The sequence below is a fragment of the Accipiter gentilis genome, chromosome Z (assembly GCF_929443795.1).
Source record: "Accipiter gentilis chromosome Z, bAccGen1.1, whole genome shotgun sequence".
Lineage (NCBI taxonomy): Eukaryota > Metazoa > Chordata > Aves > Accipitriformes > Accipitridae > Astur > Astur gentilis.
In genome coordinates, this window is record NC_064919.1 from 14997530 (window position 1) to 15010339 (window position 12810).

At 40.7% G+C, this 12810-nt stretch overlaps 1 protein-coding gene across 2 annotated transcripts in view; it reads right to left on the reverse strand.

The window, feature by feature from the left end:
• Positions 1-10459: 10459 nt before the first annotated feature.
• Positions 10460-12810, reverse strand: part of CAAP1 (caspase activity and apoptosis inhibitor 1) — a 33225-nt gene continuing 30874 nt past the window's right edge. The window contains exon 8 of one of the 2 annotated variants that reach the window (XR_007505061.1): positions 10460-10569. The gene's annotated coding sequence lies outside the window, so the exon portion shown is untranslated. Of the gene's footprint in view, positions 10573-12810 lie in introns of both variants that reach the window. The other variant, XR_007505062.1, reaches the window with a different exon arrangement.

Below are 12810 nucleotides of genomic sequence, written 5' to 3' on the forward strand. Positions count from 1 at the left end.
ATGCCTGTACAATAATGACTATATCCCCCTCAGACTGCAGATTGACAGTCTTACAGCATATCAGTATGTATAAGGAAACATAATGAATATTAACTGTGATTTAATGCATCATTTTCCAGTTTCTCTATGGAAACCTGAAATACTGTAGGGTCCTACTCCATTTTAGCTTTTGCGAGGACACTGACTGAGTGGGGTTTTTTTGGATGTGTATGAAGTAGTAGCTCTTTTGACATTTAGATGTCAAGTTCCCCATTCTGGTATTTCATTCATGGGCTGCAATACCTTTTGGACTGCCTGAGATCTTATCTACACACATTTTAAAAAAAGGTTCCCTTTCAAGTGGTGAAGAGAGATGGCAACCTTTCAAGTAATAAATCAGGAAATGTCTCCCTGATAGTGAATGTGAGCAAGAGAGGGGCAAAGGAGATGGGAGTGAGGGTGGTGGTGGGGGATGCCTACAGGTGCAAAAGCTGATCTTTTTTGCCACTTGTACTCTCTTTAAAATGAGTGACAACCATCTTATGGGCTGTAACTCCTTTGTCTCTACTCCTTGCCAAGTTTCTGTACCTCACCCTTCTCTGACACTGGAGGAAATGATTTATCCAAGAGGTGCAGATAAATCTCACTTCTTAGCACACCAAACCACACTCATTTTGCACATATTCATGTACATAATACTCCAGATCACAAGACAAAGAAAAAGAAGATAAAAAATCATCTGAGGAAGAGATGAAAGAGGACGATATGGGTTCAGAATTTCAAGAGGGGGGAATTTTGTTCCGGCAAGTTTTTCTCAAAGGAAATCAGCATCCATAGCCTAGAAATTCTCTGTGACTTAAGCATTTAGGCTTAGATTTTCAAAGAAACCTTTGGGAGATCTGGCATTCAAATCCTACCAAGTTGCATACAAGATCGCCAATAGGTTCTCAACAACTCTCCATATTATGACAGACAAGGGATGGTCTGCATGTCTGTGAAAATAAGTCTAGAGTTCAACATTATTTTTAGCAGAAAACAGAGGCAGAAAATCCACATGTATAAATACTACAGTCCATGTAGAAGTATGCATATTCATAGCACTATATGGTACTGCTGTGAATGAAGAAGAAATTCCTAAAAAGCGGGAGAAAAAGAGGGAATCGGCAATTTTACCTGTGGTCTTAGACTAGCAGCAATCCCAGCAGACTGAGATAGTTCAATCTGAGGCCATGACAGTTAGATTTAATGAATTTACAGCTGCTGGACAGCAGTGTGGTCAAGGGTATTCCCAAGCCCAACCAGACAGTGCTGGTGATTTATATCTGAAAAGCTGTAGCGTCCTTCTGTTGATTACTAGTTGTTATGCCTTAGCTTGGGCAAGAAAATATCTTAGAGGTTCTTATAAAGTTGATCTGAAATTGAGTTTAAATTGCTTGTTGGTTCCTGCTGAAAAGGGCTGAACCATTCATACTGCACGTGGAGTTCAATCAGGATTTCTGCCTGACTGTGCAGTGACAGCAAGCATCCAACACTGGGTGAAGAATAAAGCTTGAATCAGATGCTGCAAGAAGGTCTCTCATGTCCCATGCCTTTGGTAAGCCTTTGCCCATATTCCTGCCCTGTTGGGGGACTTCCCTCCATGGGTGGTCCTGCTGGACCTCTGAATCAACCCTAATTCAAGACCTAAAGCTAGCCCCAAGCTGTGTATAAAACTAAACACATACTTCACTTTCTCAACTGATAAAGGACAGGCAAAAGACAAACTCTTGTGAAAGAGGAGAAATTCCCCCTGTATGCCTTAGAAATAGAAAAAATGCTGCTGGAGTTTGACTGAGTTTGACTCACTTTCCATGCTTTAGACAAAAATAATAGAGTGAAAATCATAACTTCTCACTTGTTAGAGATCAAAATGTTATTCCCCTCATCCCCTGGGGATGAGATCCCTGGGACATTCATTGGACCACCTTTCTCAAGCCACATTACACTGACAGACACACATTTTGCATAAAGTCTTGTGTTCAGTGAAAAAGTGAAAGATTTGTCTCTTATTGCATTGGGACCAGGGCTTCACACTCTTAATTTTGGTAGCCTCTGGCAAGCACATATAGTGTTCTGGTTGGTATATCCTTTAGTCAATTTTTAAGCAGCAGTAACATATACTACCAAAGAACAAGCTGTGGCCAGTAAGAGCAGTAGCTTTATATTGGGTCCCACAAAACTGATTCAGCTGCAGTCCAGGCCAGCTGTAATGCAATCAACAGCACTGACCTGTGAAAGACAAAATCATTATAACAGAACACTGCAAACCAAAAGAGCCCAATAAAGATGTGAGGACAATGAAACGGGAATCAGAAGCATTAAAGGATAGATGACAAAAGAAAACACAGATCATATCTCATCTCTGTGCCACACATGTTATTAATACGAAGAAAGAACTCATGACAAATTATCCCTCATCTATTTTCCTTATACACAGTGGATGCCTAATATATTTGGTCACTGATCCCCTGCAGTAATGAAGCAGTACAAGAATATACACTCATAAATATGTATATATTATATAAGTGAATATAATGGCAGGAACACTTTGAGTCTCCTCCAGATTGAAGAAACCTGTGTTATTTGACAAAGAAAGAAAAAAATAACTATATTTGTGGTTCACAAAGTTTAAAAATATGATAGGAAGCAACACTTACATTTTAATGTTTTTTCCTTGCTCTGCTCCTTATTTGCAGTGACATTTTGGTTATGCCTTCCATGCATTTTTTTATCCATAGATGAGGTGAGCTTGCATAGGATACACCAAGCTCTGTGAGTACCAATTTCTTGAACTGTCTGGACCACGTGTTTAGGTTTTTTATTCCTCCCTCTCTAGCTGATACTGTATGTGTACACCAGCAGTAGAGGGAGAGGGTAGTGCCTCATCCTCACTTACCCTTTGTTCACTCTCTGGGAGGCAGCGGAGAACACAAGACAGCCTCTCAAAGAGGTGAGGGAACCATGGGGCAGGATTTTACAGGAAGAGGTACGTTGGGTCTAAGCTGTATGTGCCGTTCTAAAATCTGGTTTTTCCAGCCCTAACACCCAGAAAGGAGGAGAGGAAACAAAGGCAGGAAAACATAATTTTCTAGTTCCAGAGTTACTGGTGAGGATCCTGTGTTCTTACTTCACATGATTCTGTTCATGGGAGCCAAAATGATGCCCAGACAGTTCCTCATGAAAAGATGGCTCAGTGTAACACTTGTTACTATTTATTGAGGACTAGCGAGTTAAAATAAGCACTTAACTGTGCTGATATTAAAAGTGCCTTGTCTTTACTGAGATAATATCTTCCATAGGTCCCTCTCCAAGGTCCACAACCCTCTTTGGACATGATTTCTTCCAGGGCTGGTGCAGCTTACTATTAACCATGTACATGGGGCCCAATGGCACCATTTAGCTTTCAGATTTTACATTTGTAAAGCATGCTGATATCCTCTGACCATAGAATCTCTCTCACAGTTACATGCAAAATATCTGAGATATTATTTAATCTCAGGTGTGATCAAATGGGGGAAAAAATGGCTGTAGGATGTTCCCTTTTTACCTCAGATGCTCTATTGTTGCATGTTTTTAGATATAGTAAAAAGTTTTCTGGTGCTACAGTAAGCACAGAGTCCTGTGATGTAAAAGAAAAAAAAAACAAAAACAAAAAAACCCTGACTTGCAAAACATTTAGTTCAAGTGCAAGCCTGTAGCTCCCAATATACTCTGGAGATGCAATGTTTCCATTTGCAGCAGGCAAAGCCCAATCACAGGCTCAGTAATCAGGAGCAAATGAACCCCCCATACCCAAGATATGAGGCAAGGGATATGCTTTCCAGGAGTAGCATCACCTGGGACACCAAATCAGAAAGAAGAAATTAGAACAGCTCCTCACCACCAATGCTTGCATTAAACCAAGCTGTACAAGACTTTGCAGCTATATTTTATTGCAGATAATCATAAGTCCTAAGGATTTTTTGTCCAAATGAGAGGAGAATACACCATAAAAAGGTCAGGGAGGAGGCAAGGGAGAGGGGAGGAGAGAGGAACATACTCCTAACATCATTTTTGGGTGCTACTCTAGCATCTGCATTAACAACTAAGACTTGCTATTGACAGAGACATAGAAATAACAAGAGGATAGGCGATGCCCCACCTCTATAGACCACCAGGTCTACCGTGACGTTGCTTTGTTTTTATTGTTTGCATTACAGCAACTGCAGGATGCCCCAAAGGGTCGAAGGTCCCACTGAGTGCAGTGGGATGCAAGAATAAAGTCTTCCACAGGCCACTCATCCAGGGGTTGCCAGATACGAAAAAACCCTTTCAGTTTCCACTAATTCTCCACTAGGCAGGACAGATCCCAAAGCCCTGGCAGCAGCTGCAGAGACAGAGGACATAGACTGATGTGCAACTGCACGCACACTGCAGAAGGGCTGCTTGGCTCAGCTTACTGCAGCCCTGGAGGGGAGTTGGATCTTTCCTCCACTGTGTGATTTGTTGTTGCTTTCTCCCTGTGGGAGAAAAAGGTAAGAAGCTAGTGTTTTTCCACTTAAAGAGACACAGCACAGGAACAGTTAAAATAAGAAAGCCTGAATGTTTAATCTGTGAGAAACATATGAGAAGAGCAATCAAATCTGGGATAAGTAGCTCTGAATGAGGTATGCCTGATTGCTTTAGGCCATGCTGTTTGTCAGTCTTTTAAAATTCAAGTCATTAACAGATGCTGATCTGCTATAATATTGTGATATTTTATCTGATTACACTTATCTGATTGTGCCATATCTGCTATTTGCCTTCCCATTTTTCCATGTATATTAAATGCAGGTGGTTTTATTATTCAGAGAGCTAGAAAGTGTTGACTGCTCTGAATATAAATGGGGATATTATATCATTACCTTGCTCTGAAAGCAGAGTCATTCAGTGTGTAAATCATATGCAAGGTACCTAGTGGAGACACAATAAACCATAATGTCTTGAGAGAGAAAGCAATGAGGAAGGGATAAGGAGATAAAAATTTAAGGCATTGTTAAAGAAGGATAATCTTCATAATCCTATTTAGTTCTTTCAAACCACCATTTGTTGATAATATAACCTTTATATTCAAAACTTTTTTTAAGTTCATTAAGTATCTCTTGGTGAAGTTATTGCCACATGGAACATTATCAATAGTGGGACTGAATAAAAAACAAGATCACCAACCAACCAAGCTTTTTAGCTGCTTTCAAAAGGATGCAGAAGGGACCCTCACATTTCTGCAAAAGCTCTGTGGACTCTTCTTCTCCTCACCACAAGGCTTAATGTGAGTACAGGACTTCAGAATTCCCTGGAGAAATGTGCAGGAATCACTTACAGCATACGTGAACAGCAGATCAGGGTAGCAGGACAAAGGGACTTTGTCTGAGATCAACATGCAGATGCAACAAAGTTAAGCTGGGAACCCCCTTTTGCTTGCAAGCAAAATTCCTTGATGATTTCACTGTGATAAATTGAGAGCATGACAAATCCCACTATAAGGATGCTTAAAAATGTTACTAAACCACAGTAAGAGTGAGACGGGAGGCACCTCTGAAGATCACCTAGACCAACTCCATTACTGAGCTTAGAGCAGGTTGCTCAGGACAGTGTGCAGCTGGGTTTTGGGTATCTCCAGAGATGGAAATTCTACAACCTCCCTGGAAAACCTTTTCCTGTGCTCAAAACCCCATACAGTAAAACACTGTTTTCTTATGTTTAAATGGACTTTCCTGTCTTTCAGCTTGTGCTCACTGCATAACTGTCCTGTCACTGGGCACTGCTGAGGACAGTCCAGCTCCATCTTCTTTATTTTACCCATGAGGTATTTATATACATTGATAAGGTCACCCCCCTGAGCCTTCTCTTCTCCAGGCTGAACGGTCCCAGCTCTCTCAGCCTTTCCTCATAGGAGAGATGCTCCAGTCCCTTCAGCATCTTTGTGGCTCTGCTCTGGACTTGGTCCAGTATGTCCATGCCTCTCTTTTACTGGGGAGCCCAGGACTGGGCACAGCACTCCAGATGTGGTCACCTCTAGATGCTATTCCTCTCCTTTGGTGGTTTTAGTGTAACCTCTTGTGATCCTGCTCAACCTCCAACAGCCCTGACTTGACAGATGCAGGTAAATGCTCAACAAACAAGTAAGAGCATAAAATAGCTAATGCCTCACCATCCCTGCCCCCATCAGTTCTGCTTGAAACAATCAGAAGGACACCAGGGATGTCAAGTCCCCCAAACAGGTTACAGCACAAACCAACCTTGCCACACCTCTCTTTACAGAAATTATTTCAGAGAGCATGACTACGCATACAGAGGGAGATGGTGTTGGTCAAGTAGACAATACTCTAAGTAAAGCAAGGTAACATTACATAGACACTCATAGGAGGTGGAGGGTAGCTGGGTGTGCAGAATGCAGATGGGGAAAACCTCTATAATTATAACACAGCAGACACCAACTTCTCTGCAAAAGAAGAATGCAAAGGAAAAAAAACAAAAAAAGGATGGGAAGGGGCAGTCAACACAAGAGCCAAGCCATGGATGAACTGCTCAGAGAAAAGAAAGTTCAAGAAGAAAAACAAGTAAACAAAAAAAACAAACATGAGGGAAAGAGCTTGTTGTGGTTTAACCCCAGCCAGCAAGCAAGCACCACACAGCCGCTCACTCACTCCCCCCCACCCAGTGGGATGGGGGAGAAAATCATGAAAAGAAGTAAAACTCATAGGTTGAGATAAGAACGGTTTAATAGAATATAAAAAGAAGAAACTAATAATGACAACACTAATAAAGTGACAGCAGTAATGATAAAAGTATTGGAATATAAAAATGATGCACAGTGCAATTGCTCACCACCCACTGATTGACACCCAGTTAGTCCCAGAGCAGCGATCCCCCTACCCCCACTCCCTGCAGTTCCTATACTAGATGTGGCATTCCGTGGTACGGAATACCCCTTTGGCCAGTTTGGGTCAGCTGCCCTGGCTGTGTCCCCTCCCAACTTCTCGTGCCCCTCCAGCCTTCTTGCTAGCTGGGCATGAGAAGCTGAAAAATCCTTGACTTAGTCTAAACACTATTTAGCAACAACTGAAAACATCAGTGTGTTATCAACATTCTTTGCATACTGAACTCAAAACATAGCACTGTACCAGCTACTAGGAAGACAGTTAACTCTATCCCAGCTGAAACCAGGACAGAGCTGTAACTATTGAAGGTTAGTTTAAGCTTGCAGGGAAAAGCGTAATGGCAACAAAACAAAAGCAAGGATTAGTGTGAAGTGTCAGAATTAAGAGTAAAGGTGGCTTGAAATCTGAACTGGGGAAAGGTTACATTATTGTCCTGGGACCACAGTGTACAGTGTCAAGCTCTCAAGTGTGTATTTCGTAGAAATGCACAGGCAGCCCAACTAATCCAGAGGTAAAATCAGCAGAAATGCTCTCCTCTGTAGCATGCACCTTCAGCAAGCAGAAACAAAGAAAACTGTGAGAAGGAAAAAAACAGATAGACATAGCCCTCAAAGTAGTGGTAAGAGCCAGATGGGCAAACCGCTGCCTTCAATACCTCTTTCTTGAATCTTCACTGATTTTAGCTGGCCAGATGATTTTCACCACAGGGTAACAGCCTAATGACATTGATACGCAAGTCTGGACACTAAGCTTGCTGGAATATGTGTGATTTTATAATGAATATATGTTGTTCATAAAGACTCTCCTCCCAGAGCCAGGTGACAGAGGGAAATTCTTGGTTTGTGTTCATATTTCAAAAGTAAGCTTTTCATCTTCCCATCTGTGGAGAAAAGATTGAAGACATCAGCCCAAGGTTAAAAGAGCAGAAAGCAAATAAAAAGAACTTCATGTTTAAAAAACATACTTCTAACCATTTTAAGGAATGTCACTTTCAAGATTTTGGAAATCTTGATTTATCATGGGTGAGCTCAGTTTCATTCCTTTTTCAAATCTCCTGGACAGACAAGCTAACAAGTGCCATACTGTTTCTCCAGGATAAAAAGCTGTCTTGCCAATCACCATCTCATATGTATAAATCTGATCAACGGAAAAAAATGGAGAAAAAAAATTATGCAGACAGTTCCAAAACTTCAGGAACTGATGGTTAAAAAGCAAGGTCTCAGTTCACAGTATAGAGGCTTCTGTGTGCAAAATACTCATCAGTAGCGCTGAACTAGGGGATTTCTAGCACTTTTTATTTCCTTGTATTAGCAGTTCTTCAGAGAAGAGACACTGGTTTTGCTTTGCTTTCAGAAAGCAACTGGTTGCACTGGCACAGATTCATATCCATATCTCCTTGATTTTAGCACCAGACAGAGGATTTAAACATCAAATGTGATCAAACTGAACTGTTTTTTCCTGTTATTCAACTTCTAAGATTAGGGAATAAAGGGAACATGGGACTAGATGAGCTGTATTTGGATGCTGGTACAGCTTTCAGCATTTTTATGAAAACTTTCCTCAAACTCACTCAAATTTGTTTGGAAAAAAGAACTTTTGCAGAGACTGAATGGCAGAGTCAAAATTGAAAGATAGTGGTGTAAATTTTCAGAGGCACACAGATATTCAGGGAAAAGGAACTGTGTCAGTCTTGGTTTTAATTAAAGCCTCCCTTGTATAGTTTTTGAGAGGGGATAAATATTATGTTTGTGAAAGCTGCAAATCACACTAAATGTAGAGGAGCTGCAAACACCAGTTAAAGCAGAATAAAGTCAAGTCTCTTCAAGAAATTAGAAAGACAGATCAATAGATATAGCAGAACGAAGCCATTTTCCCAAGAGACCCATTTAGTACAAAGCTCCTTATATGCAGTATTTCCATGGAGCAGTGCACCCAGGGTCGCAGGCTTTCCTGTGCTGCAAATGTACCACTGCAAAGACCTGAGAGGCCACCTCAGTCAATCTAGTCATGGGTGGACTGACATCAGACTTATTGGTGGGAAGAAGACATTTGACTTCTGTGGGTTTCAGACCCCACCCTCAACAATTATTTCTCTTGGTGTATAAGGAGATGGGAAGAGGAAGCTGGACATTTCTCAAATGACAGTGACGGGCACAGAATAGTTTGTTGATTCTTATTTGTGTTAATTCATAATTGTTTGCCAGCATGGCTATAACACCTCTGTATGCAGTTCAACATCTGTGGGTCTTGGCCACTTGCCTGCTCTTCTCCCTATTTTTCTTTTTCTGTTTTTCCTTCCATTTCTACTGCTGCCATTTTGTGGTTAATGAGAAAGCTCAGTCAGTTCCAGACCAGATACCAACAGACTGCTATGCAAATTTTATCAAGACTTGACCTGGTTAATGCATGGCCAGGAGTACCATTTTCTAAAGACCTCAATGACTTTAGAGATTTCACAAAAGTGACTTTATCACTTTTATCACTCAGGTCACCCGAGCAAGGAACTGTACCCATAATTTAGCAGCTTGGTATGTTACAGAAATGATACGTGCAAGAAAAGGACTAACAATTCCTCCATTAAAAGCTGGTATCGGGTAAGACAGATGCATGTACATGTTCCATGAAGTACACAGGTATTAACAGAGCTTTGCAGATATTAGAAGACAGTGTCATGGGCTTTTGTCTCAGAGGAAATATCAGTGTAAGGAGTTCCTGCCCCAGATGTTGTGTCTTATTCTTCACCTGTGCTGCTCCTCAGTTACACTGACACAACTGTTCAGTAAGGCTATACAGTGAGCAGTGCCTGGGTTAAAAGCAACCCTGCCAAAAGGGAAAATCTTGTATACCTCAAAACCCCCTTAGTTCACTGACCAGTTTAACATGCCTGCTGTAATTTGCTGAGCCTGGCTTTTCAGGTGGGGGGATGCTTCAGAGCACAGAAGGGCCTCAGCCACTACTGTGCCCAAGGAGAGGCTACCTGGAGCTCTCCTGCAGGGTTATGCTAACCTAGGTCTCTACTTCAGGGGAAAAAATCATCTTGTCAGAAAGGCTTCATCACTATTTTAATCTTTCATTAGCTCTTAAAAAGTTAGGCATGCATTTGTGTGGCATAAAATTACTTTATTACTAAATAAATAAATCCTGCTTTGCCTATGTCCTCCCATCAAAAATACATAAGCAAACTTCATTCCTTCCCTTACTTAGAATTTTTCCACTTACAAATGGAGAAACTAAAATGTCCACCAAGTCCCTTGTAATGCCTTGTCTATACTGCCCTCTCACCCCAATACTACAGCTATAGAGAGACTCATATTAAGCAGCTAGGAAAAAACAGAATTTGGCATAGAATCTACAACGCCCACCGACTCCCTGACCAAAAGGCAGGGATTCAGAAAAGAACCCTGTTTCCCAAGAAGCCTTTAGTTCAGGCACACTTGCTGAATGAATCCTTCATGTACACTGGCAGTGGTTTTTCATGGAATGCAAACATTTAGTTGAGGAAAACATTGACAGCCACTGATTTAATCAATACTTGCCATGATTTATCTCTGATTTTTCTTCCAATAATTTCTGCACAGAAACCTCATCCATCCAGTATCCCACATTGTTTTCCAGTTATTCCTTTCCCAAGGATGGCCTTTGTTGCCTCCAGCTGCTGGCAAAAAAAAGAAAGAGAGGCTTCTTATTTATGTACGTACATACATGCTGTGCATATATGCACACACAGAAGTAATAGCAGGGTTGCTTTTACTTCTCGTTATTAACATGGAAACTGCCTATTATACATGGTAAAACATTCACAAGCCAACACTTTTGCTGCATTTCTGAGTCAGAAAAATTTGCAGTCCTGCAATAACAGCAGGCCTAAAACTTGACAAAAGAAATCACTCCTCAATTAAATCTTGCAGTATGACTAGCATACAAATTTAGGCAGTCTAATAAACTATTTAGAGAGCTGTTCCTCATTCTTTGCAGATGGCCCCTGCAAATTGTATCTGTCAGCAGTGCATTCATTAACAGTGTTAGCAAAATACATATTTTCATTAACAAAAATAAAACAAATTAAAAGAAAATATTGAATTAGAGTATCATATGGTATAAACAGGCACAACACTGTTCAGGCAATTCTTTTATTTTTATTTAATAATCTTTAAAGGCATGTTATACATACAGGATGGAGAATGATAGGCTAGTCATTTGGAAATATTTGGTCTCACATGGAATAAGAGGACATGCTGCAGTGAGGTGACATAATGCAAAGACTCTAATGTGGAGCATGCAGTTCTTCAAAAAGAAGTGTGCCGAGCTGCTGTAAACATTCTCCCTCACTTTTCCATTCTTTACTAATAGTAATGTAGACCCTTCAATAACGAAGAGATTTTTAATGTTATTCATTACTTATGCACTTCCTGATCAGCTTTTCTCTTAGATAGGATCTTTGCATCATCTGGGTACTGAAACATGTTCTGAACACTGTCAAGTCAGATACCCACTGCAGAAAAACTTTCTATACTCAATTTTGAGAAAAGCTCTATTGCCCTAAGAACTTGTGAAAGTATATTTTTCAAAAGGTAGATGCATATTGGATTTTGCCAGGTTTTTTTAAGGACAATATGATATTAAAACACCAAGAAATCAGATTACCAACTTCATTGGATGTAATAACCTAGGTCACAAAACCAACCAATTCTCTGTATAAAATAATATATCCTCCCTCTTTCTTTTCATAATATATATAAGGCACTTGTTCAATACTTTTTTCCCTACAGACCAAAAAGTATGTTAACAACCTCTAGTTGCTGCCAATAAAACACTTGTTGGCTGTGAACAACACAAATCCTTTCTGTTCTCATTAACTGAAGGAAAGATTGGGCTCATTAAAACTAGGCTGTGCTTCACAAGCAGAGAAGGAAGAGAGAAAGGATGTGAAAGGGACAGGGTCAGGAAAAGCATCTGGCAGGTAAGGATGCTATTTGTAGTTGTTTTCCTCCATATAAGCCTCAGGATTACCCCAAGAACTGGCTGTATTTTTAAAGACAAAAGAGAAGTTTCTAGTTATCTGGGAAGGGATATAGGGTGGTGCAAGAGAGCAAAACACTGCAAACAGAAACCTTCACAGGGAGACTAAGCCACAACCTAAAACCAGAGAGAGAGAAGCAAGGAGGCATGATAACCAGGTGCAGGAAAAGTAAAAACTAATTTGAACATGAGTGTAGAGACAACCACCCTGTGAAGGTGCACAAGTTCTGTCTTTCTAAAAACCTCATTAGTATTTACTGTAACAGCACAACAGCTCTAGCCTTGGAGGTAAGTCTGCAGGACCAAAATTAACAGGCTCAACTAAGAAGTTTTATAAATTATCAGAGTTTGCCCATAAGAGAATGCCAGTTTCCTCCCATAGATATGAAAGAGGTACCTTTACTACCATAAACTAGACTGAGACCAGAGCAAGAGATCACACAAGGAACAGTGAAAGGGATGCCTGATGCCCATTTTGTTGGGAAAATAGAGTAAGATGGGAACCTTAAGACTAACTCAGAGCAGCAGCTAAAAAAGGTAGTCACTCTAATAGCATGACAATGCCTGCATAGCTTTGTGGACTCAACTTCAAATCGCTATGCCTCAGTTGCCCACCTCAGTAAAGGAGATCATAGGATTGCCCTGCTCTACAGGGCAGTTCATTAAGATTCTCATTCATTCTAAATGAAGAGGCTCAAATTATGTAGAGTGAGCACCATGGGCACCCAAAAGTAAGACCAAAAAGCTGATTAAAAAATACTGGGGATCCCACATCCAGCACAGCTGTAATTCAGAATGTTGGTCACTGCTCCAGGAGGAGATGTCCGAGTAGTAAAACCAAGAAATTACCAAGGAGCGGAGAAAGGAGATGTAC